This window comes from Sus scrofa, chromosome 12, assembly GCF_054392235.1.
Source record: "Sus scrofa isolate SSC_HxYL_T2T_F1_AM1 chromosome 12, Sscrofa_HxYL_maternal_Yorkshire_Landrace_v2.0, whole genome shotgun sequence".
NCBI lineage: Eukaryota > Metazoa > Chordata > Mammalia > Artiodactyla > Suidae > Sus > Sus scrofa.
Genome location: NC_139394.1, coordinates 47,517,912 through 47,540,226, shown reverse-complemented (window position 1 = coordinate 47,540,226; position 22,315 = coordinate 47,517,912). Strand labels below are relative to the sequence as shown.

The 22,315-nt window shown below is 48.6% G+C and overlaps 1 long non-coding RNA gene across 1 annotated transcript in view; it reads right to left on the bottom strand.

Moving 5' to 3' along the window:
- LOC146398262 (uncharacterized) overlaps positions 1–21,353 on the bottom strand; it is a 150,935-nt gene extending 129,582 nt beyond the window's left edge. The window contains exon 1 of the long non-coding RNA XR_014821463.1: positions 20,750–21,353. This is a non-coding gene — a long non-coding RNA (uncharacterized LOC146398262). The remainder of the gene's footprint in view (positions 1–20,749) is intronic.
- Positions 21,354–22,315: the final 962 nt, after the last annotated feature.

Genomic DNA, 22,315 nt, shown 5'->3' with positions numbered 1-22,315 from the left:
CCCAACAGTGTCAAAAGAAAAAAAGTGCTTTTCCCCATCTTCCCTCTTCTTCCTGTTTGGAATGCTGGTGCAAGTATGAAATGCCTGGAGCTATGGCAGCTATCTTGCAATCCTGAGGAAAAGCCAGTAGAAATCAAAGACACGGCCTAGAACGTGGTATCACTGAGCTATTAAATCAATCCTGGGACCACCTTCTTAAGGACTTTTTCTTCTCTGAGGGAACTACATCTCTCAATTGTTTAAGCCAGTGGTTCTCAAACTGTCTCCAAGACAGCAACATCAGCACCATGCGAGAATGTGTTCGAAATGCACATTCTCAGGCCCCACCTCTGCTCTTCAAGAAACTGAAATTCTACAGGTGGGCCCTACAATCTGAGTTTTCCAAGCCCCTGGGTGACTCAGACGTGTGCTAAGGTCTGAGAACCACTGGCTTAAACCACTGTTTAACAGACTTTGCTGCGAGGTGCAGCCAAAAGCATTTATAAATTACACATTTCTCCCCAGCATTCCTGAACTGTTTATGGGATATCAGGAGGCTGCGGGCAAAGTGGGGGAGCTGACGTTCAGAAAACCAAAAGAGAAAGTTTCAAAGAGGAAATGGAACTCACCAAGGAAAGATAAATAAAAATTAAGCACTTCTAGCCATCAGAATAATCATAAATAGAATTAACAGACAAAAGAAAACACTGGGGGAAATAATTGCACCAACAAGGACAGCACTTCAGATCCTTTGTCAAAAAGTCACACAAAAACAAGAGAAACAATAAGATCCCAAAGAAAAAGACAACGATTACGGTTACAGAACGGGAAACACACATAGATGAATTAAGAGGAAAAATGCTCACTCTGTTAGTAATCAAAGCAAATGTGCATTAGAATGAGCTATTCTCACCTTTTCGATTGGCAAAGATTGAGTAAAAGAAACTTCTCGAAGCAGTGAGAGTTGAATAGGATGGACACGTTCCTGCAGTGGGGGTGTTTAAATTGGAACTGCCACCATTCTGGAAAGTAACCAGGCCACATTCGTCAAGAGATGGTTCAGCCCTCATACTGTCTGAATCTGGAATTCAACATCCATTTATCTAGTCCAGGGGTCAACAAAGGCCTGTTTTTGTATGGTCTACAAGCTAAGAATGGTTTTTACATTCTCAAGAGGTTGGAAGAAGGATGCGGAAGAAGAAAGGAGAAAAGAGGAGGGAGAAGGAGGAGAAAGGCCGGGGGGGGCGTGGGGACACAGCTCCCCGAGACTGTGTTGGGCGCAACTAGATCTATGTTCTGTCGGCTTTTTACTGGAAAAAATGTGCCAAGCCTTGACTGATTCGAGTCTAAAGCAAGGTTGGCAAACTATGGCCCGTGGCCCAAATCCAACCAGCCACCTATTTATGTAAATACAATCGTATTGGAACACATCCATACTCATTTTTTATCAGCGTTTATGGCTGCTTTTGTGCTACAACAAAGAGGTGTTATGGCAGAGACGACATGGCCCATCAACCCTAAGATATTTATTCTTTGGCCCTTTACCAAAAGTTTACCAACTCTTGGTCTCAAGAAATAATCGGCAAGCTAGATTTCAGTGTATGCAGAAAGATGTTCATCACAGCATTACTGATTGATTGATTGATTGATTTGTCTTTTTAGGGCTGCTCCCGCGGCACATGGAACTTCCCAGGCTAGGGGTCCAATTGCAGCTGCAGCTCCCAGCCTACACCACAGCCACAGCCATGCTGGATCCAAGCTGCGTCTGCAACCTACACCGCAGCTCATGGCAACACCGGATCCTTAACCCACTGAGCAGGGCCAGCGATCGAGCTCACATCCTCATGGATCCTAGCTAGGTTCATTACCCCTGGGCCACGACGAGAACTCCCATCGCAGTGTTATTTATACAGAAGACCTGTTAAACACACAATGGATTAACCAAGACTATAAGCAGGCATTTCCCCCATGGCTTCAGTACATATTAGCAATTACTAGTATTAATGGGATAGTGAGTCATTTTGTATGTTTTCAAAGAAACAGTCATAAAACAGGAGAGCAGGCTGTAGCAATGCCGTATGTCTTTCTTCTGTACTATTTAAATTAACTTAAAGCATAGGGAGTTCCTGCTGTGGCTCAGCAGGTTAAGGACCCAACATAGTGTCTGTGAGGATCCCTGGCCTTGCTCAGCGGGTTAAGGTGCCAGTGTTGCACAAGCTGCGGCATAGGTCGCAGATGCCGCCTGGATCCGAGGTTGCTGTGGCTGTGGCCCCAACTGCAGCTCCAATTGGACCCCTGGCCTGGGAACTTCTATATGCCACAGGTGTGGTCAAAAAAGAAAAAATAGGTAAATAAATAAATAAAATATAGATACACACGAAGAAAAAAAAAAGGGGGGGGGACTAAAAGGAATGACCCAACCCTCATCAATAGTTCCCTTGGGGCTACAGGGTTCTGGATAACTTTTCATTTGCTCCCTTAGAGTTTTCGGTTAATTTCCAAGTTTCCTGTAGGGGGGTGAATATTGCTCCTATTATCATTAAATTAAAAGCCTTATTTCTCAGAAAGTAATTGAGTTTGGAAAGCCAGCTGAGGGCCAGGGGCCGGCTTTTGACTAGTTGCTACAGAAACCTGAATCCGGCTGCATCGTAGCGTGAGGGCAAAGTTGAGAGGAACGAATGAAATGTAGGAAAAGGAGCCAGGGGTGTGGCCTGAGACTGGGCACAAAGCAGGGGCCAGCAGCCTGTGGGAAACCGCAGGGGCCACAGAACCTTGAAGAACAAGGTCCAGTGCAGCTGCTCCGAGAATGGACCCCAGACCAGCCGCCTGGGTACCACTGCTCAGAAATGGAGAAACTCAGGCCTCACCCCAGATCTCTTGGATCAGGATGTGCCTGCGTGGTCAAGGAGACCCTCCTGGGTGGTGAGTGCTCATGCGCAAGCTCGAGATGCCAGTGCAGGTCTCTGGGACTATTTGAACTGAAAACCCTCCTCCAGCCCCCCCCCCCCCATAATCTTTTTCACTAAATTCATTACCCTTAAAATACCTTCCAAGAGAGATGTGTGCCTGAGGGGCAGCAGGAGAGCCTTCCAGGGACCCAGAGAGGCCCGCCGAGCTGCCATAGAGCAGCTGTTTGTCTTGGGTCAAGCCTGAGAGCACAGCTGCAACGCAGGGAGGGTTCCAGAGGCGATCCATTTGCCGATTTCCCAGAAGGTATTTTATTTCCTGTTATAATATCCTGAAGGGCCATTTCAGAGCTGGAAAGACCAGACAGGGGACGAGAGGGGCAGAGAGGTGGAGAGCAGTGAACAGCACGCGGGCAGGGGTCTTTGGCCTGCTGCAGTGCCTGCCAGCTCTCTGAGCTTCCACCGTGGAGGGTAACCATGGCGCTTCCACGGGTCTAGGCGCTGCACGTGCATCATCGCCCCGTGTGCCCACAACAGCCCTTTGAGGACTTTTGCTCTTCCCATTTAATAGATGTGGAAACTGAGGCTGGGGATCTTGCCAAGGGATGGCCCAAGGAAGAGAGAGACCAGGGATTCAGTGTGAAGTATCTGACTCCCAAGGCCAAGTCTCTTCCCAGATGCCAGTCTGGCTCATGGAAGAGTCACCTTTGAGTCTAAATGGCAGGTAGAGGAGGAGGCTGCTCAACGATCTTGTCAGGTTTGAGCAACTCTGCTCGAAGATGCCCTGGAGTCCACAACCTATCGCGAGTCACAGCAATAAGCACTCATGGTCAGACAGAAAGTCCAGCCTCCCCACCCTCAGAGAAGGGCCTCCCTGGGCCCGCGGGGCTGCTCTGACAGCTGCTAGCTTACCAGTCCCAACCACATGGGCTCCAGGTCATGGAGTACCTGCAAAGAGGGGCCTGGAGAGAGGGAGGCAGGTCTCTGGGGCTAGTGGTATCTACAACCTTCCCAAGATGCTCCTTACCAAAATCAGCAGCATCAGGAAGAAATAACACATCAAAAGGACTTCCTACCCAGAAAGTCAAATGGTAAGAGCTGAGTAGGACAGTGCGTGTGAGTGTGTGTGCACACACACGCGCACATGTCTAAGAAGGGAGGGGCATCTAAGACATGGAAACAACCTAGATGTCCAAGGACCAGATGAGCAGATAAAGATAGAGTAATATACACAATGGAATACTACTCAGTCATAAAAAAGAATGAGATAATGCTATCTGCAGCAACATGAGTGGATCTAGAGAGGATCATATTTGGTGAAGAAAGCCAGAGACAAATCAATACCATGTGATATCACTTATAGGTGGCATCTTAAAAAATGATGCAAATGTACTTATTTGCAAGATAGAAACACAGAGGTAGAAAACAGTTATGGTTACCAAAGGGGAGAGGAGGGTGGAGGGATAAAGTAGGTGTTTGGGATTAGCAGATACAAACTGCTACACATAAAACTGATAAAACAACAAGGTTCTACTGTATAGCGTGGGGAACTATATTCAATTACTTGTAATAAAGTCAATACCTTGTAATGGAAAAGAACCTGAAAAAGATGTATGTATGTACGTCTGTGTGTGTGTGTGTGTGTGTGCACACATAGATGTACAACTGAATCACTTTGCGCCAGAAACTAACATAGTACTGTAAATCAAGTATACTTCAATTTTTGTCTTTTTTTTTTTTTTTTTTTTGCGTGTTTTAGGGCTGCTCCCACAGCATATGAAGTTTCCCAGGCTAGGGGTCAAATCAGAGCTGTAGCCGCCGGCCTACGCCAGAGCCATGATGACGCAGGATCCGAGCTGCATCTGTGACCTACACCACAGCTCACGGCAATGCCGGATCCTTAATCCACTGAGCAAAGCCAGGGATCGAACCTGCAACCTCATGGTTCTGGACCTAGTCAGATTCGTTAACCACGGCGCCACAACAGGAACTCCGAGTATACCTCAATTTTAAAATAAAGGACAGATTAACAAGAGAAAAGCAAAAAAAAAAAAAAAAAAAAGAGAGAGAGAGAGAGAGAGAGAAAGAAGTGGCATCAAAAAATTAAACAGAATTACCGTTTGGTCCAGTAATCCCACTTCCAGGGGTATATCTAAAAGAATTGAACACAGGGATTAAAATGGACCCTTGAATACCCCTGTTCACTGCAGCATTATTCTCAACAGCCAAAAGGTGGAAGCAACCCAAGTATCCATCCACAGATGAAAAGATAAACAAAACGTGGCATAAACATAATACGGAATATTATTCAGCCTTAAAAAGGAAGGAAATTCTGACACAGGCTATAACACAGATAACTTGGAAGACGTGATGCTAAGTGAAATAAGCCAGACACAAAAGGATAAATACTGTGTAATTCCACTTACCAGGTACCTAGACCAGGCAAACGCATCAAGACAGAAAGAACAGAGATGACCACGGGCTGAGGGGAGGGGAGCCAGGAGTCCTTGTTTAATGGGTCCAGAGTTTCAGTTTGAGATGATGAAAAAGTTATGGAGATGGATGGTGGCAATGGTTGCCCAACAAGGGACTTAATGCCACTAAATTGTCTAAAGTTGCTAAAATGGTAAAGTTTATAAAATGCCAATAGTTATATGTATTTTACCACATTTTTTAAAAAATCTTTTTAGGGCCACACCCTCGACATATGGAAGTTCCTAGGCTAGGAGTCAAACCAGAGTTGCAACCTACAGCACAGCCACAGTCACTCGGGATCCCAGCCCTGTCTGCAACCTGCACCACAACTCACAGCAGCACCAGATCCTTAACCCACCGACTGGGGCCAGGGATCGAACGCAGATCCTCATGGGTGCTAGTCAGGTTCATAACCTGCTGAGCCACAGTGGAAACTCCCAATTTTAAAAAAAAAAGGTCGGGGGGAGAAAATGGGGCAGAAGGACAAGAAAGGCGAGCCCTCGGGTCCTGAGACAGGGAGGAGAGATACCTGCTGAACTTCTACAAGATGTGAAGCCCTGGCCGGGTGGGCTCGTCCCGTGTGCTGTTTCACTGAATTCTCAAAATGACCCTTTCGGGTAGGAACTGTTATTAAACTGAGGTTCAGAGAGTGCCTCGTGCAGCGTCACCAAACCAGATAGTGGTGGACAGGGACTCCAACCCAGGTGTGGACTTGCTTTAGAAGGGCCACCCTGTGTGGACTGTGGTGCCAAACTACCAGGGTTTAGATCCTGTTTCCCCACCATTTTTAAGGTGCGTGAACGAGAATAAGCTACTTTTAACTTCCCCGTGCCTCAGTTTTCCTCCTCCAAAAAATGGGGGTAGTTATTACCTCAATGGGCTGTTGTAAGACTTAAACAATATAGATAATATGCTGAGCACAGTACACACAGAAAAGTATGTTTTTATATACACACACACATATATATTACCTATTTTGGTAAGTGTTATGCAAGGTACATAAGACGCTGGCACATGGTAGGGGGCTCCCCAATGGTACTTCCCGTTTCCTCGCTCCTCCAGTTCCCCTCCCATGTGAGACTCTGAGAAAGTGTTAATGGCTATTTGTCCTGGGTTTTTCTCTAAATGTCCGGGTTGGACACAGCCAGCATTGGCAGGAACCTCTGGCCTTTCCTGTGCTTCCCGTCCTGCCCACACCAACGGGGGCTCCTGGAAAGAAGCCCATCAGGCTGAACCCTCCAGGAAGGAGGCGAAAGATGAGTCATTTCAAAAACGTGCTTCTGGCCTGTCTGTGCCAGTTCCATCCCCTCGGTCCTTCGTGTGGATCCCAAAGTCCCAAGGCAGCCAGGAGCACTCCCGGGAGCCCTGGAACAGCCTCAGGCCTTCTCTGGGGGATGGCAGGGTTGGTGGGGTGGGGGGCTAGGAGCACGGAATGATCCTTCCCCTAAATGAGCATTCATTTATCATCTCCAGCTACCCTCCAGGAACAGAAGGAGTGCTTTCTCCATTTTACCAATGAGGACACAAAGGCACAGAGAGGTTGAGACACTTGGCCGGCGTTACCCAGCATGTCCACACAAGAGTCAAATTTAAATCGAGGCCTTTCTTGATCCAAAGCACAGGCGCTTCCTACGGCCCCTTTCGCTCCCTACTGAATGAACCACAGCACCTTCAGCACTGCCACTTATTGGCTCTAGGAACGTGGGTAAGTCCTTGCCCCTTTCCAACCCTCAGTACCCACAGTCCTAAGTGGGAAAGCTACCTTACACAGTTGTTTGTTCATTCAACAGTCACCAGCTGAGCCCAGAGCCATATTTACAGGGACGCGGCTGAAGCTTCAACGGCACAGCCTCCTCTGCACAGGCTCTTTCTAGAATCCTGAGCAGGGTCTAGTCAAATTACACATTTTTCTTGAAGCCCCAGAAAACCTGAACCCACCCCTGCTACCAAGCCATGGATGCTTTATGGAATGGCCATGCAGGGACACCATGCTTGTCAAGTCCCCAGCACAGGGCCTGACCAGTGCTACCTGAGCCAATGGCATTTGGCGTCATCACTCCTCCTTTATTGTCTGTCCCTCCCGCATTAAAAATGTTAGCCCTCCCAGGACAGGGACCTTGGTGGGCTTTGTCCGCTGAGGTAGCCCAAGAGCCCGGAACAGTGCCTGGCACATGCTCAGAGCCCCGAAAATATTCTCTGACCCTTGAGATCGTGTTCAACTTTCCAACCCACAGATGAGAAAACTGTTCCAGAAGGTGCGTCTTTCCCACGATCGGGGCCAAGCCCCGGGGCCTCACAACCCCCGTGAAAGGCTCTCTGTTACTTCTTGCTGCTTCTCCGGTGACTCACACTGGGGCCCGAGAGACATTTTTGGAATAAACATCTAGGGAGCAACGTCGTGAGTAAGAAAAGCAAGGGAAGCGGCAGAGGAGGGAAAGAGCGAGGCTGTCCAACTGGACGACGAGGGTGCAGGACAACCAGCTGATTTCAGAAGCTAGAGAAACAAGTCCCATTTTAATATAAGGATGTCCCAGGCCACGTCTGGGGCATATACTTAGGCTGTACCATCAAGAGTCGCTGTTTATCTGAAACGCAAACTGATCTGAACATCTTGGATTTTATCTGGCAGCTCTGCCTTAGAATTCCAAAGAACTTACTTCAAATTCTTGCTCTGCTCTTTACCAGAGCAAGAATTTGAATGTCTTTGGGTAAAAACCCTGACTCGTCTATGCCTCGATTTCCTTGGCTGCAAACCATGGCTAACACGACAGCCTCCTGGAGTTGCTGTGCAGCTGAGGAAACGCTGTCTCTTACCACGGGCACAGGGTCAACGGCCTCTCAATGTTGGTTTCTCGTCCCCTCCCTTTTTTGTCTTTTTTGGGGCCACACCTACAGCAGGGGGTGTATCAGGGATTGAGTGGGAGCTGCAGCTGCCGGCGTACACCACAGCCACAGCGATACTGGATCTGAGCTGTGCCTGGGCTTAAGCCACAGCTTGGGGCAACGCCGGATCCTTTACCCATTAAGCAAATCCAGGGATCAAACCCACATCCCCACTGACATGGTGTCGGGTTCTTAACCTGCTGAGGCACAACAGGAACTCCTTCATAAACATTTTTTTAATGCCCTCTTTGCCTTTCTTACATGAAACTCAGTGATAAAAAGGACCCATTTACACACAAACTGAAAAGAATGAATGCTCTACTTGCAATTTAAGAGCAACATAAAAGGAATGTAATAAAATAGTATTTCAATCTGTGAGTGCTTGGGTATATGGTAGGGAGATGCTTGCAGAGACTAAGAAGAAATAAGTTTAGATTAAGAAGTGAGAGGATTCAATATTATGTTGAAATATTTGAAATGCTGATATGGGAGTTTCCGCTGGCACAGCAGAAACGAATCTGACTAGTATCCATGAGGACCCAGATTCAATCCCTGGCCCCGCTCAGTGGGTTAAGGATCCGGCGTTGCCGTGAGCTGTGGTGTAGGTTGCAGAAGTGGCTCAGATCCTGCATTGCTGTGGCTGTGGTGTCGGCCGGCAGCTACAGCTCCGATTGGACCCCTACCCTGGGAACCTTCATATGCCGCGGGTGCAGCCCTAAAAAGACAAAAAAGAAACTGCTAATATAGAACTGTTTTTGATCTAAGAAAATGTAGTTTCCTATGATTCTACCTACTATTTGACATTCTAAATATAAGCAACTTACAGAGACAGACGCAAAGATTTTCAAACCAGGAGTTTCCAACGTGGCTGAGCAGAAACGAATCTGACTGGTATCCATGAGGATATGGGTTTGATCCCTGGCCTTGCTCGGTGGGTTAGGGATCCAGCGTTGCCATGAGCTGTGGTGTAGGCCAGCAGCTGCAGCTCCAATTTGACGCCTAGCCTGGAAACTTCCATATGCCAAAGGTGCAGCCCTAAAAGGCCAAAAAAAAAAAAAAAAAAAAAAGGTTTCCAAACCGAATTCATGGTTACCAAAGGGGAAATGTGGGGCAGGAGGGATAAATTAAGGGGTTGGGATTGACATATACCCACTAGTACTTATAAAATAGATGGGTAACAAGGACCTCCTGTAGAGCACAGCGTAACCTACTCAATACTGGGTAGTAACTCACATGGGAGAAGGAACGCATCCATGTTTAGCTGATTTACTTCGCTATACTCCTGAAACTAACACAACTTTCTAGGTCAACTCTATTCCACTAATTTTTACAAAATAATACAAATACAAGCAGATTCTACCTGACTGCCGTGTGTGTGTATGGTGTATATACGTGTCTATCAGGCCAGGCGTAAGAGCTACAAACACAGCAGGTACAGATGTGCTGGTGAAATACCAGCGGCATCATCACCCTTCAGGTTGTGATTGGTCCACACGATGGTTCACCCTTGTGAAAATCACAAACCACACAACGTATAACCTTTTCTTGTTTTGCCCAACAGTCGCCCTTCTGGAAAATGAAGCTTGCCTTTTTAAAATGCAAAAACAAAGCGTCACATGTGGTGGAAGATTCTTAAAAACCTCAACTGCAGTCATTCTACTTTCCAAGAAGAATCCTAAGAATTCCACTTCTAAGAATATATGCACGTAAATATTCCAGAGGTTCATTAAAATCTCTCTGCACCACAAGCATGATGTAGATGATGGAACTCGGACGCAGCAACCATAGGAACAGCTGGTGGAGGACTAGCAAGCAGCGGTTGGAGATGAACGGGTGGCAGCCGCTGTGGGCCATGGGTGCTTTGGGGGGGGTTTCCCCTTTGCTTTGCTCATTTTCTACAATGATTTTCATTCCCATACTAATTGGAGGAAAATCGGCTCCAGGGAGAGGAAAACCAAGCCCCAAGAAGCCCGTGGTTGAAATCTTTCCATAGAAATGAAGAAACTGCAGAGAAGGGGCTGGGAGAGCCATTCACGGCACCCCATCTGAGGCTGCATCAGTGAGTCCCCAGCACCACTTGGGGCTCCCAGGAGCGAGAGCCAGGCTCAGTCACCACAGAGCCTGCATTCTAGACCTTTCCACTATGACTCGGGCTTCGGGCTCCAGGCTCCACTGAGGAATTGGAGGCCCAGGGGCTCTGCTCAGATGGGTCAGGATGGGAGAGAAGCTAGTTCACTCTTCTTAGCCTTTCTTGGCGTCCGTGGGAAAAGCAGGTTACACAACAGCATGAACACACAGTGTTACTCCGGTGTGATAAAAATGCCCAGGACTCTGTGTGTGAGTGCGAGTGTGACAGAGAGAGATTCTGTGGGTGTTGGTAGGTGGATATGTGTGTATATGAGAGACAGAAGGGAGAGGAATTGTTGGCAGGTAACAGAGACAGAGAGAGACAAGGGATGCGAGAGACAGTGAGAGATTGTGGGGAGGTGAGAGAGGTTGGAGAAGGAGTGACAAAGGGACACTGGGAGGGGTAAGAGGGAAGAGGGAAAAAATGATTGCAGGGAAGGGGACAAGGAGAGAGACACTGTGGAAGGGGAGAGAGACATCATGTCAGGCTAAAAGAGAAATATGGGTGTTCCCGTCGTGGCTCAGTGGTTAACAAATCTGACTAGGAACCATGAGGTTGCAGGTTCGATCCCTGGACTTGCTCAGTGGGTTAAGGATCCGGCGTTGCCGTGAGCTGTGGTGTAGGTTGCAGACGCGGCTCGGAGCCGGCGTTGCTGTGGCTCTGGTGTAGGCTGGCGGCTGCAGCCCTGATTGGACCCCTAGCCTGGGAACCTCCATTATGCTGCAGGAGCGGCCCTAGAAAAGGCAAAAAGACAAAAAAAAAAAGAAAGAAAGAAAAAGAAATATGGGTGGTGAGTGAGAGATTGGGCAGGTGGCCAACAGGTTGTAGGGTTGAAAGAAAGATAGCGTGTGGAGTTCCCATCATGGCACGGTGGTTAACGAATCCGACTAGGAACCATCAGGTTGCGGGTTCGGTCCCTGCCCTTGCTGTGGCTCTGGCGTAGGCTGGTGGCTACAGCTCCGATTCGACCCCTAGCCTGGGAACCTCCATATGCCATGGGAGCGGCCCAAGAAATAGCAAAAAGACAAAAAAAAAAAAAAAAAAGAAAGATAGCATGTACGCCTGTGTGTGTGTGTGCGCATGAGTGTCTGTGTGTGAGATGCTATTCAGGCAATGTGAAAAAGCTCACACCCAAGTGCCACTGCAGGCAGAAGGAAAGGTGGCCTGGCTCAGTGGTTCCCACGTGCAGACCAGCCTCGGCCCAAGTCCCAAGTCTACACTGACGACCATGCACCTCTAGGGAAATCAACCCCTGTGAGGCTCTTTCTCAGTCTGGAAGGTGGGCATAACACGAATACTGGCACCTTCCTCATAGGAGGAACTGAAACACTGCCTCCAGGGGCGCTGAGCAGAATGCTCAACACCCTGAAAGCATGGGCTTCCATTACTTTGCACTAACAGCACTGGAGCAAGATGTCCTTCCGGGAGAAAAACCCGCCGATGCACCCAAGCTACAAAATCAGACTGTAGTCCCGTTGGCCACAGTGAAGTCCCTCTGATGACCCGCAGTGCCCCTGCCATCTGCGGATGAGCCCACCAAGGATGTCTGCAGAGAAAGTCCTACAGGCAGGACACAGCCCAGGTTGGACCCACATCTGTGCCAATCCAAAGTGAAAAGCAATCAGTAAGAAGATAATTAGAGGCTATAAAACAAAATAAAATAAAAAGACAACAATCAGCCAAGAAAGATGGGAAAGGCAGGGGGGAGCCGTCAAATGAAGCAGGGCTTTCTCATGTGTGTTTAAGCCCAGCGTCTGACATTTGACAATAAAATGTGTCTGCTCCTCCTTCATAGATCTGGCCTGTGTGGTCCCAGCTCTCAGCTCTGGTTAGTTTGGTCTCAAACTCTCAGATGGTAGCTTTTGGCTTCACTGGAGCATACACAGGAAAAGATTAATAAATATCTTCACACAAGGAATGAGGGGGAGAAAACTACGGAATTTTTTTTTTGGCCAATCCCACTGCATGCGTAAGTTCCTAAGCCAGGAACCAAACCAGAGCCACAGCAAGACAACACCAGATCCTTAACCACTCGGCCACCAGGGAACCCCCTGGACTATTTTATATTTCACTATCATCCATCAATCTTCAACTTTTGATAAATATATCCGTTATATCCTACTTCAGGGATGCTGAAATTAGATTTATTAAAGTCTAAAAGCCTATTTTCTCAGGTTGTTTTCTTTATTAACAGGGTTTTTTTTTTTTTTCATTCTCCAGTTTTCAGAAGTTTGTTCAAATTACGACCTGAATTTCTCTAAAATCCCAAGCTTCTGTATGTGCCAAAACTTAGTCTGTTTATTTATGGTAAGAGTAGTTTGATTTCAGTTCTTATGCTTTGGAGATCCAGCAATCCAAACCTAAACACCCAGAACTTTTGGCCTCACCAATGTCCTTTAGAAGCCAGCATTAGAAGTTGATGACTGATAGAAGCCACATCTCTCAATCACAAGTTTCTGCCCTTGGAGTTCCTGTCATGGCTCAGCGGAAACAAACTCAACTAGCATCCATGAGGCCGCAAGAGCCCTGGCCTTGCTCAGTGGGTTAGGGATCTGGCGTTGCCATGAGCTGTGGTGTAGGTCACAGATGCAGCTCGGATCTGGTGTGGCTGTGGCTGTGGTGTAGGCCAGCAGCTACAGCTCCGATTCCACCCCTAGCCTGGGAACCGTCATATGCCTTTTCATGCCTTGGGTGTGGTCCTAAAAGACATTAAAAAAAAAAAAAAAAAAGAAGAAGAAGAAGAGGAAGTTGCTATCCTTGTACTGGCCGTCAGGACAATCTCCTAAATGAATGACGCTATTTCATACTTTAATTTTTACCTGACAGACTGTAATTCTACTGTGAGCTCTGAGGAGCCATTCTCACTGCTTACAGCTTGTACTTCTTCAAATACAATCACCCATTCCTTAAGTACAGATTCCAGCCTGAACTAAGATAAATATTGCCTGGTGGTCCTTTGTCATCAGTCTCCTCGTGGCCACCGTTCCTTGGTTTGAGGGTCCCAAGCTTATTGGAGAGACAGTGGGTGACCTGTGGCTCCCTGTGTCAGTGGGAGCTGCTGCTTCGTTTTACCTGCAATTCATAACCTCGAGCAAGTTGAAAAGCGTTATCGGTGATGCTTTGTTAATATGTGCTCATGTTCCGATGAATCAAAACCTACCATTACAGTAAAAAAATAATCCTTCTACAAATGAAGTGGATAGCTCTGGCCATATGCAGGTTCTTAGGTAAATGGATTGTTAATCAATACAACATAGTGGTGGAGTTCCCGTCGTGGCACGGTGGTTAACGAATCTGACTAGGAACCATGAGGTTGTGGGTTCAATCCCTGGCCTTGCTCAGAGGGTTAAGGATCAGATGTTGGCGTGAGCTGTGGTGTAGGTCGCAGACGTGGCTCGGATCCCGCGTTGCTGTGGCGCTGGCGTAGGCCAGCATCTACAGCTCCAATTAGACCCCCAGCCTGGGAATCTCCATGTGCCGCAGGAGCGGCCCCAGAAATGGCAAAAAGACCAAAAACAAAACAAAACAAAAAACAACAGTGGTGATTGGTGATCAGACGCTGATCCCTAAAGGTTTTTAAGACTACATAGGACCTGACGTATTACCCCCAACTTTCTTCCTTTTTCAGAACATATCTTTGGAGCTTAAGACCTGCTGCAGAGCACAGGGACTGCTACCCAACAGTCCGTGATAACCTATATGGGAAAAGAATCTGGATGAGAATGGATGTGTGCACCTGTGTGACTGAATCACTTTGTCGTACAGCAGAAATTATCACGGCATTGTCAATCAACAATACTTGAATAAAACTTTAAAAAATGGCAAAAGAGCGTATGGGTTAAACCATGTTTTCTTACCTACATACGTACCCATGCAAATCATAAGCACAGTTCCCTACCACAGTTCAGGAATGCTGCACATTACAAATAGAAATTTAACGCGAAAGTGAGGAGATGCTTGGCCATGATCCTGTTTGTGTTACCCAAAAAAAAGTACTGAATGCAAATTGCATGTGTAAAGCTGAAATCTACTGCCAGTTTTTAAAAATAAACTTTAAGAGATTTTTAACCGAATGTTGAAAAGTGAGCCCATTTTCGTAAAAAATTAGTCTATACCTACGTACATAGGAAAAACTCATTTTAAAAATTCCAAATGTTAATGCCAGTTTGCTCTGGATTATGAGTCTGGACGGTGTAGGTAGCCTTTTTTTTGGTTGCACCAGTGCCATATGGAAGCTCCCGGGCCAGGGATTGAACCCACGCTACAGCAGCAACCCAAGGGGCTGCAGTGACAACACCGGATCCTTAACCCACTGCACCACAAGGGAACTCCAAAGGTAATCATCTTTTTTACATCTTTATGGAACATCTGAATTTGTTTGTTTGTTTGTTATCTTTTTAGGGTCACAACCCCAGGTTATGGAGGTTCTCAGGCTAGGGGTCAAATCGGAGCTACAGCTGCCAGCCTACCCCACAGCCACAGTGATGCCAGATCCAAGCCGAGTCTGTGACCTACACCATAGTTCATAGCAACACCAGATCCTTAACCCACTGAGCAAGGCCAGGGATCGAACCTGTGTCCTCATGGATACTAGTGGGGCTCATTACTGCTGAGCCACGACAGGAACTCCAGGAACATCTGAATTTTTATAGTGATTCTCTACTGCGTTTATACTCAGGAGGAAAAGAACCCTCCATCATCATATTTTTATTTTTCAAAAATGGTAAAGGAGGGGAAAAGTCTTAACGAAATCAAAGTGGGTGAGAGTTGCTCCCAGGCCTGGGAGCTGGAACAAACCAGGACTAATTGGGAAATGGCTCGGGCTGAGCCAGCCAGTCCCGGCTCTCCCAACAGTCCCTGAGGAGAAGAAAGTCAGCCAGGCACAGGAGCAGCTTTGAAGACACAAGGTTCCAGCAAGACCCAGACATGTACACAAGGGGCTAGCGGTTCTAGGAGGAGGGCCCTACCCAAGGCACAAAGGTCACTTGGACCCAGTCCTTGGAGAAGCATCCAGTCTAGAAGAGCCAAAGAAAAGCACGGTGACGTCAGTCAAGAACCAACCACCAGGAAAATTTGCCACCTCTCTGGAAATCAGAGGAACCCACACTGAAGCATCAAGCCATGGCTCTTCACCTAACAACAGAAGAATGTGAAGATGCTGGCGACGGTGTGGGGAGACAGGCACGTGCTGCTGTTGGGAATTATCAATTACATCACTAAATGCTTTTGCAAAGCAACGTGGCGGTGTGCGTGTACCCATCACTGTAAAACACTCCCATCCTCTCATCATTCCATCTCTGGAAATCTACCCTAAGACAAACACAAAAAGCTTTCTTACCAAAGGTAGTGATTGCAGTATGTGTTGTGATTTTTTAAAAAGGAAAATGACCTGAAAACTGTCCAACAGGAGTTAGAATGCTAAGTTTCGATACAACCTCTCAGTGGGGCATTATGTGGCCATTAAAAACAAGGTTTACGGAGCCTTTCTAATAAACACAGGGCAATGTTTATGTTACCATGTTAAATGATACCGTAGACTCTAAAACTGTATATAGAACACGGTTTTAACTCCCTCGAAGTCCACACAAACTGGGAAGAAATGCTCGAAAGCGTTCTCCAGTTCCCTGCGGATGGGCTGGGCGAGGAGCGGGTTTACTTTTTTAAAATAATGTCTTTTGAAATCATATCCAATTTGCAGGCAAGTTGTAAGAAAAATCCAAAGAACCAGGTTTCCCAACTGTCAAAGGGTCTTCCGCATTCGCTTCATTGCACGATCGTGTGCCCACAATCTTCCTTTACACACCCACTCTCCTCAATCATTAGAGTTTGTCGGAAATATTTTCGGGCTAGAGGCAGATATGATGTCTCAGGACTTCTCAATACGCCAGAGTTTATTTCCTGAAAACAAGGACATTCTCCAAGATGACCTCAGATCAGGAAACCAAACACTGGCACAGCACCACCACCCCACCCACATGCCAATCAAATGCCACCAGTTGTCCCAATGTTTCCTTTTCCTTCCTGGTCCAGGATCCAACCTAGGAATACACCCTGAGTTTAGTTCATGTCTCTCTGTTCTTCAAACTGCAATATTTCCTCCTTCTTGAGTGTCTTTCTTTTTTTCCCCCCTTTTTAAGGCCACACCTGTGGCATATGGAGGTGCCCAGGGTAGGGGTTGAATAGAAGCTACAGCTGCCTGCCTACACCACAGCCACCCAGATCCGAGCTGTATCTGTGACCTACACCACAGCTCACAGCAAAGGCAGATCCTTAACCCACTGTTGGAGGCCAAGAATCGAACACCCAACCTCATGGTTCCTCGTCAGATTCGTTTCCACTGAGCCACAGCGCGAACTCCCTCCATCTACATTTATTGATTGACAATCACTTGCAAGAAAGAGCTTACCCTTCTCTCCTATTAATTTATTCGTGTGCTTAACTGTATCATTACAGTTTCATGGATTCCTCTTTCATTCAATGAGTTCTATCTGTTATTGCCATTAACACTGATGCTCCAATTGCCCAGATTTGATCAATAAGATTCCCTTCTGGCTGACCCCCACGTCCTTTATGTCACCATTCTTTGAGCACCTCCTTCCTTTCTGGCACACAGTGTTCCAGACTCATCTCGTCCTTTCCCTGCTCCATCTCTGGAAGCAGCCACTTCTCCAAGAAGCCCTGGCTCCTCTCAGTGGAGAATGGGGATTAGAAACCCAGATCTGGGAGCTTGGTGTGCTCATCACGACTCGACTGCTAGTGCTTCCAGGCCCTCTACAAACTGAGAAATGTATGCAGGTACACAAGTGAGGAGCTAACATGTATAATGATATGTATTTGCATAAATCTGCATACACCAATGAAATTCATGGTGTTAATGTGTGCATAAATATGCATATGTTAGTGAGGTCAGACCTATCCAGCACCTCAAGGTTCCTTCTAGACCTCCCCCTCTCATTGTTTGCAAATCACTTCTCTTCCCATTAGCCTCAACTTGCTAACTGATTTGCTCAAGGTAACCCATCTCCCAACCACACCAGCTGCCTTCTCTGCGCCCGGCCCCTGCACGTGCCCCACCTCCTCAGCCACCGGGCACGCCAACCCCTCTGAAAGCACCCCAGCACGCCACTTCCTCAAACACCAGGCATGCCAATGCTTTTGCAAACTATTCTCTTTACGCATTGACGAGCCCCACCTTTTTCCTTCTTTTCAATGTTTTAGTGTGAAAGCCATTTAAGACATAACACCTGCTCTCCTGAGAAGGCCGCCCACCAACGGCTCATGTGCTTATCATATTTGAGCCCAGCAGGGGTGGGGATGCTGTCAAGGGTATGACAGTATGGCAGCAGCCCCTCCCCCATAGGCCTCCTTATTCCCCCCCACACGTTCCCTCTGCCCCTTCCCCCTTCTAAGGGCCCTCTAGAGGATGTGGCCCTTCTAAGGGGTCCTCTAGAGGACAGCCAGCCCCCTCACAGGGACCCCGAGGCCTTTCACAGCCCAACCCTGTGGTTCCTTCTCTGTCACGGGAGCACCTTCTATCTGGAGGGGGAGCCCCACAACCCACTTCTCCTCTTTCTCCTCTTCACCGACCCAGCTCTGGAGAAACCCAACTATGTCCAACCCAGTGAGCATGGGAGAACAAGCATAAGGGACCCACGGGTCTGGGTTCACAAAAGACCTCTCTCCTTAGAAAGACTGAATGTCACAGTGGCACTTATGGATGAGCAGAAAAGCTTCAGAAAGATAGTAGCAGCAAAAGGCAAGAAATGGCAGCTTCTAGACTCAAAGGGCACAGAAGGGTCCTTAATCCCCCCACAAGCCACCCCGGACGGCAGAGGTCACCCCCCAGACAATTCCCAGGAATGACTAGGCCTCTTCCTGGACCAGGTATCCTCCTGCCTTCTTGACACACTGGACCCCAGTCCAATGTTCCCGGCCGGGGTGGGAGCCCCCTGGGCAGGGTGAGACTATCCTCCAGCCAGGAAGCTCTGAAGGAGGAGGATTCAGGCCCAGCTCCCATGCTGTCTCCTGCCACACTCAGCCCAGGAAGGGAGCCAAGGGCAAGCAGACCGTCGCTCACCTCCCCCACTGGCCAGCCTGGTCTGGGCCTCGTTTCACTCCTGACCTGGGGCCCAAGAGAACCAGCCAAGCCAAGCACAGAATAGCGAGCCAGTTAATAGTGCCTGTGAGAGCAGCCATGGCCAGCAAGAAACTCAAACTGCTTCCAGCCGAGGAAAATACCTTCCCGTGCCTCCCCCAGGACCACCTGTGCCAGCCCAGGAGCAGTTAAAAGACTCACACCCCTCCGCTGACCGGCTGCCAGCTTACCAACCTTCTCGGCTTTTCCCTAAATGACTTTATTTTAGGTGTCAACTTGACTGCCCCAAGGGGTGCCCAGACTTTGGTCAAATGTTATTCTGGGTGTTTCTGTGAATGGCATTTTTGAGTGAGATGAACAGTTGGATATGTGGGCTGAGGAAAGCCGGCTGCCTTTCCCAATGTGGTGGGCCGTGTCCAATCAGTTGAAGACCTAAATGGCACAAAAAGCCTGACACCATGGGCGTAAGGAGGAATCCCTCCTGCCTCAGTGCCATCAAACTGGGACAGTGGCTTTTCCCTGGAAGTCAAACTGAAACATGAGCTCTTCCTGGGCCTCCAGCCTCCCGGTTTTCTCAGGGAAGCTGCCCCACTATCTGATCTTCGGGCTCAGAATGGACTCTATGGTCAGCTCTCTGGGGTCTCCAGCCTGCAGATGCACCTGCAGATCATAGGACCTGTCAGCCTCCATAATCACATGAGCCAACTCCTTATAATAAAGCACTTGACACACACACACACCCCATTGCTTCTGTTTCTCTGGAAAACTCTAATACAGTGGCCCAAAGAGGCACAGTGAGCTGGCCCAGGCTTCTCGGTATTGCAGGGGGGACGTAGACTCAGTCCCCAAGTACAGCCTCCTTCTCTGTTCCTGGTTCACAAGAACCAGGACACTCATTTATGGAATAGCGGCTTCGCCGAGGTGGGGCCGGCCCACATGGACTGGACAACGACTCAGGTTGCCAGGGGGCAAGCAGGAAGGAGCACGTGCGTGCAGAGTCACCAACACCTGGGTTCAAAACCCAGCTCCTCTGCAGTCTAGCTGCTTGGGCTTGGCAGTTTGCAACACCTCTCTAAGCCTCTGTGAGCACCTCTGTAAAGTGGGGCTATCACCATCAAACTACTGGAGGATTAAGCAAGACACTGGTTGCCAAATACACAACACAGGGCTTAGTCACTCAATGAAACCCAGGGAGTGTGATTTCTCTCCCCTACTCTCTCTCGTTTTTGTGTTTGCTTTTTTTTCACAGCCACACCTGCAGCATATGGAAGTTCCCAGGCAAGGAGTCAAACCTGAGATGCAGCTGGCAGCCTACACCACAGCAACACAGGATCTGAGCCACATCTGCAGCTTGCAGCAACGCCAGATCCCCAACCCACTGGGCAAGGCCAAGGATCGAACCCACATCCTCATGGAGACTAGTCTGGTTCTTAACCCACTGAGCCACAATGGGGAACTCCCTCCCCTACTATCTTAATTGTCCCTTAATCTCATCAGTGATTGAGAACCACTGCCCTAAGGCAATGGCTCTTAAGCCCTGATGTCCATTAAAATCACGTGAAAGGCTTTGAACCCGACCAACATTAGGTCTGTGCTGATCCTGCGCCTGTAGTTTTAACCCCAGCTCCCAGGAGGGGTCTCCAGGGCAGCCAGATTGAGAACCCCCAGGCTAGCCACATTGCCAGGAATTGCTCACCCTCCATGCTCTCAGAAACCTAAACCGGAAGGGGAGCTGGGATTGAGCACATGCCAGGTCAAAGGCAGCTCCTTGTCCCATTGTCTGACCTATGGGTCCTGTGGCTGCCGGGCAAACCTTTCCCCTGGTCCCTGAGGGCTTAGTCCCATGATCTGTGTGGTCCTTCCAGTGGGGCCACTGAACTGCAAACCATCTGCCAACACTTCCCAGATCGAGGTCTTCCATCTGCAGTTTGGGGACACATAAACCCATGAGAGAAAATCCCCCATAGAAGAGCCGGTTCCAGTACCCCGTCTAAATGACTGAGGATGACACTGGAGGCTTTCTGTCATCCAGGTGCCACCCACATCTCCAGCCTCCTGCCTTCCCACCACGCTCCCCTTCTCACATGCTACCCACTCGGCCTGGAATGCACTCTTCACCTTTGCTGCTTAAAAACTCCTACTTATTCTTCAAAGCCCTACTCAATGGTCATTCCCACCCCCAACCCTGAAGCCTTCCATGATGGTTAATCAAGGTTTTCAGAGTCCACAAAAGCCAGTCTCGAGCTTCATTATGCAGAAAAGGGACATTTGGGGCTCTCCTACCTGGTATCCAGTCGTTGCTCTCCGGCTCCCAAGGCTGGTTTCCTGCAATTCGTCCTCATTCTCCAGCAAGTTTGCTCCATCTAGTAACCAGATAACCACCAGCATCTCCAGCCTCACAAACACCAGGTGTAAGAGCGTCTCTGACCCAGTCGTTCCCAGAACAAGGCCCAGGGCTGCTTTCATAGGCCTGGATTGAGTCCCACGTCCATCCCTGAAGCAGGCACTGTGGTCAGGAATGTTCTGGGCGGCTAGAGCACCCTGGGGCATGTGCCCATCCCAGGAGCTGGAGCATGGGGTCAGCTACCTCCAAGCAAATGAGTGAGAGCAGGAGGTGTGATTCCCAAAGAGATATTAGGGAGCAGGCGGAAGAACGGGAACTCAGCCATAACCACCTACAGCGTCCAGCCTTAGCTGGGTCAGGACCCTCCTTCTCTGCTCTGGAAGGTTCCAAGCTCCCCCTCAGCAGAGCATGCCAGTCCCTGCACAGCGCTTGGCTTTGCCCACGTCCGACACTGGCTGCAGAACCTGAACTCCGCAAGGGTAGAGACGACAGTCAGTCGAGCCGCGTCTGAAGCTACCATCAGCCAACAAAGCTCTGACCACTGGGCGGCTTGCTCCCCGGCTGGGGAAATAAGCTCTCTTGGGGCGGGTCTTTGCATAGCGAACACCTGTGAAAGGTGAGCGCTGGGGGATGAGGAAGGGAGAGCCAAATAGCCCCGACCAATCAAGTCAGGAATATGGGAGTTCCCATGGTGGCTCAGCAGGTTAAGAACCCGACGCAGTGTCCATGAAGATGTGGGTTTGAGCCCTAGCCTCACTCAGTGGGTTAAGGATCTGGTGTGGCTGTGGCATAGGCCATCAGCTGCAGCTCCAATTCAACCCCTAGCCCGGGAACCTCCATGTGCCTCAGGTGAGGTCTGGCAACCCTACAAGGAGCAGGTGGGAAGGCCTGAGACGGAGGTGGAGAGAGAAAGCTCGGGAAGACCTTGGGGGGCAAACCAAGGCCAAGAGGCAGCAGGTGTGTCCCAGAGGCTGGAAAAAGAGAGAGCATTGGAGATAACGCTGGGTTGAGCTGGGCTATACCACTTCTGACACCTTCACCTTTTTAGTAACCATGTGCTATAGGGCATAGCCTGTGCTGGTGGCTGATCCGAAGAATCAAGGGGAAAAATACTAAGTCTTTCTGTAGACTCCACCCAGGGCGGAGGAAAGAGGGAGCAAAAGCAAGAATTCAGGGGAAATACCCTAAAGGCAACTGGTCAATGTTATGGGTATTTGATCACAATCTTTTTAAAACGTACAAATGATCTTCGTGGCAGGGGGTGAGGGGAGACGAGGAGAAGGCAGCAGAAGTAGGAAATCAGAGCAGGGGGTCCCCGAAGAGAAACACACAGCCCAGCAACCCCCAGACATGGGAAGGGAGCCTCCACAGATCCGCCAAGCACACACCCGACTTAGAATGGATTTTTCTTTCTGTTGTTGTTTTTTTTTAATGATTTTTATTTTTGCCATTATAGTTGGTTTACTGTGTTCTGTCAATTTTCTACTGTACAGCCAAGTGACCCA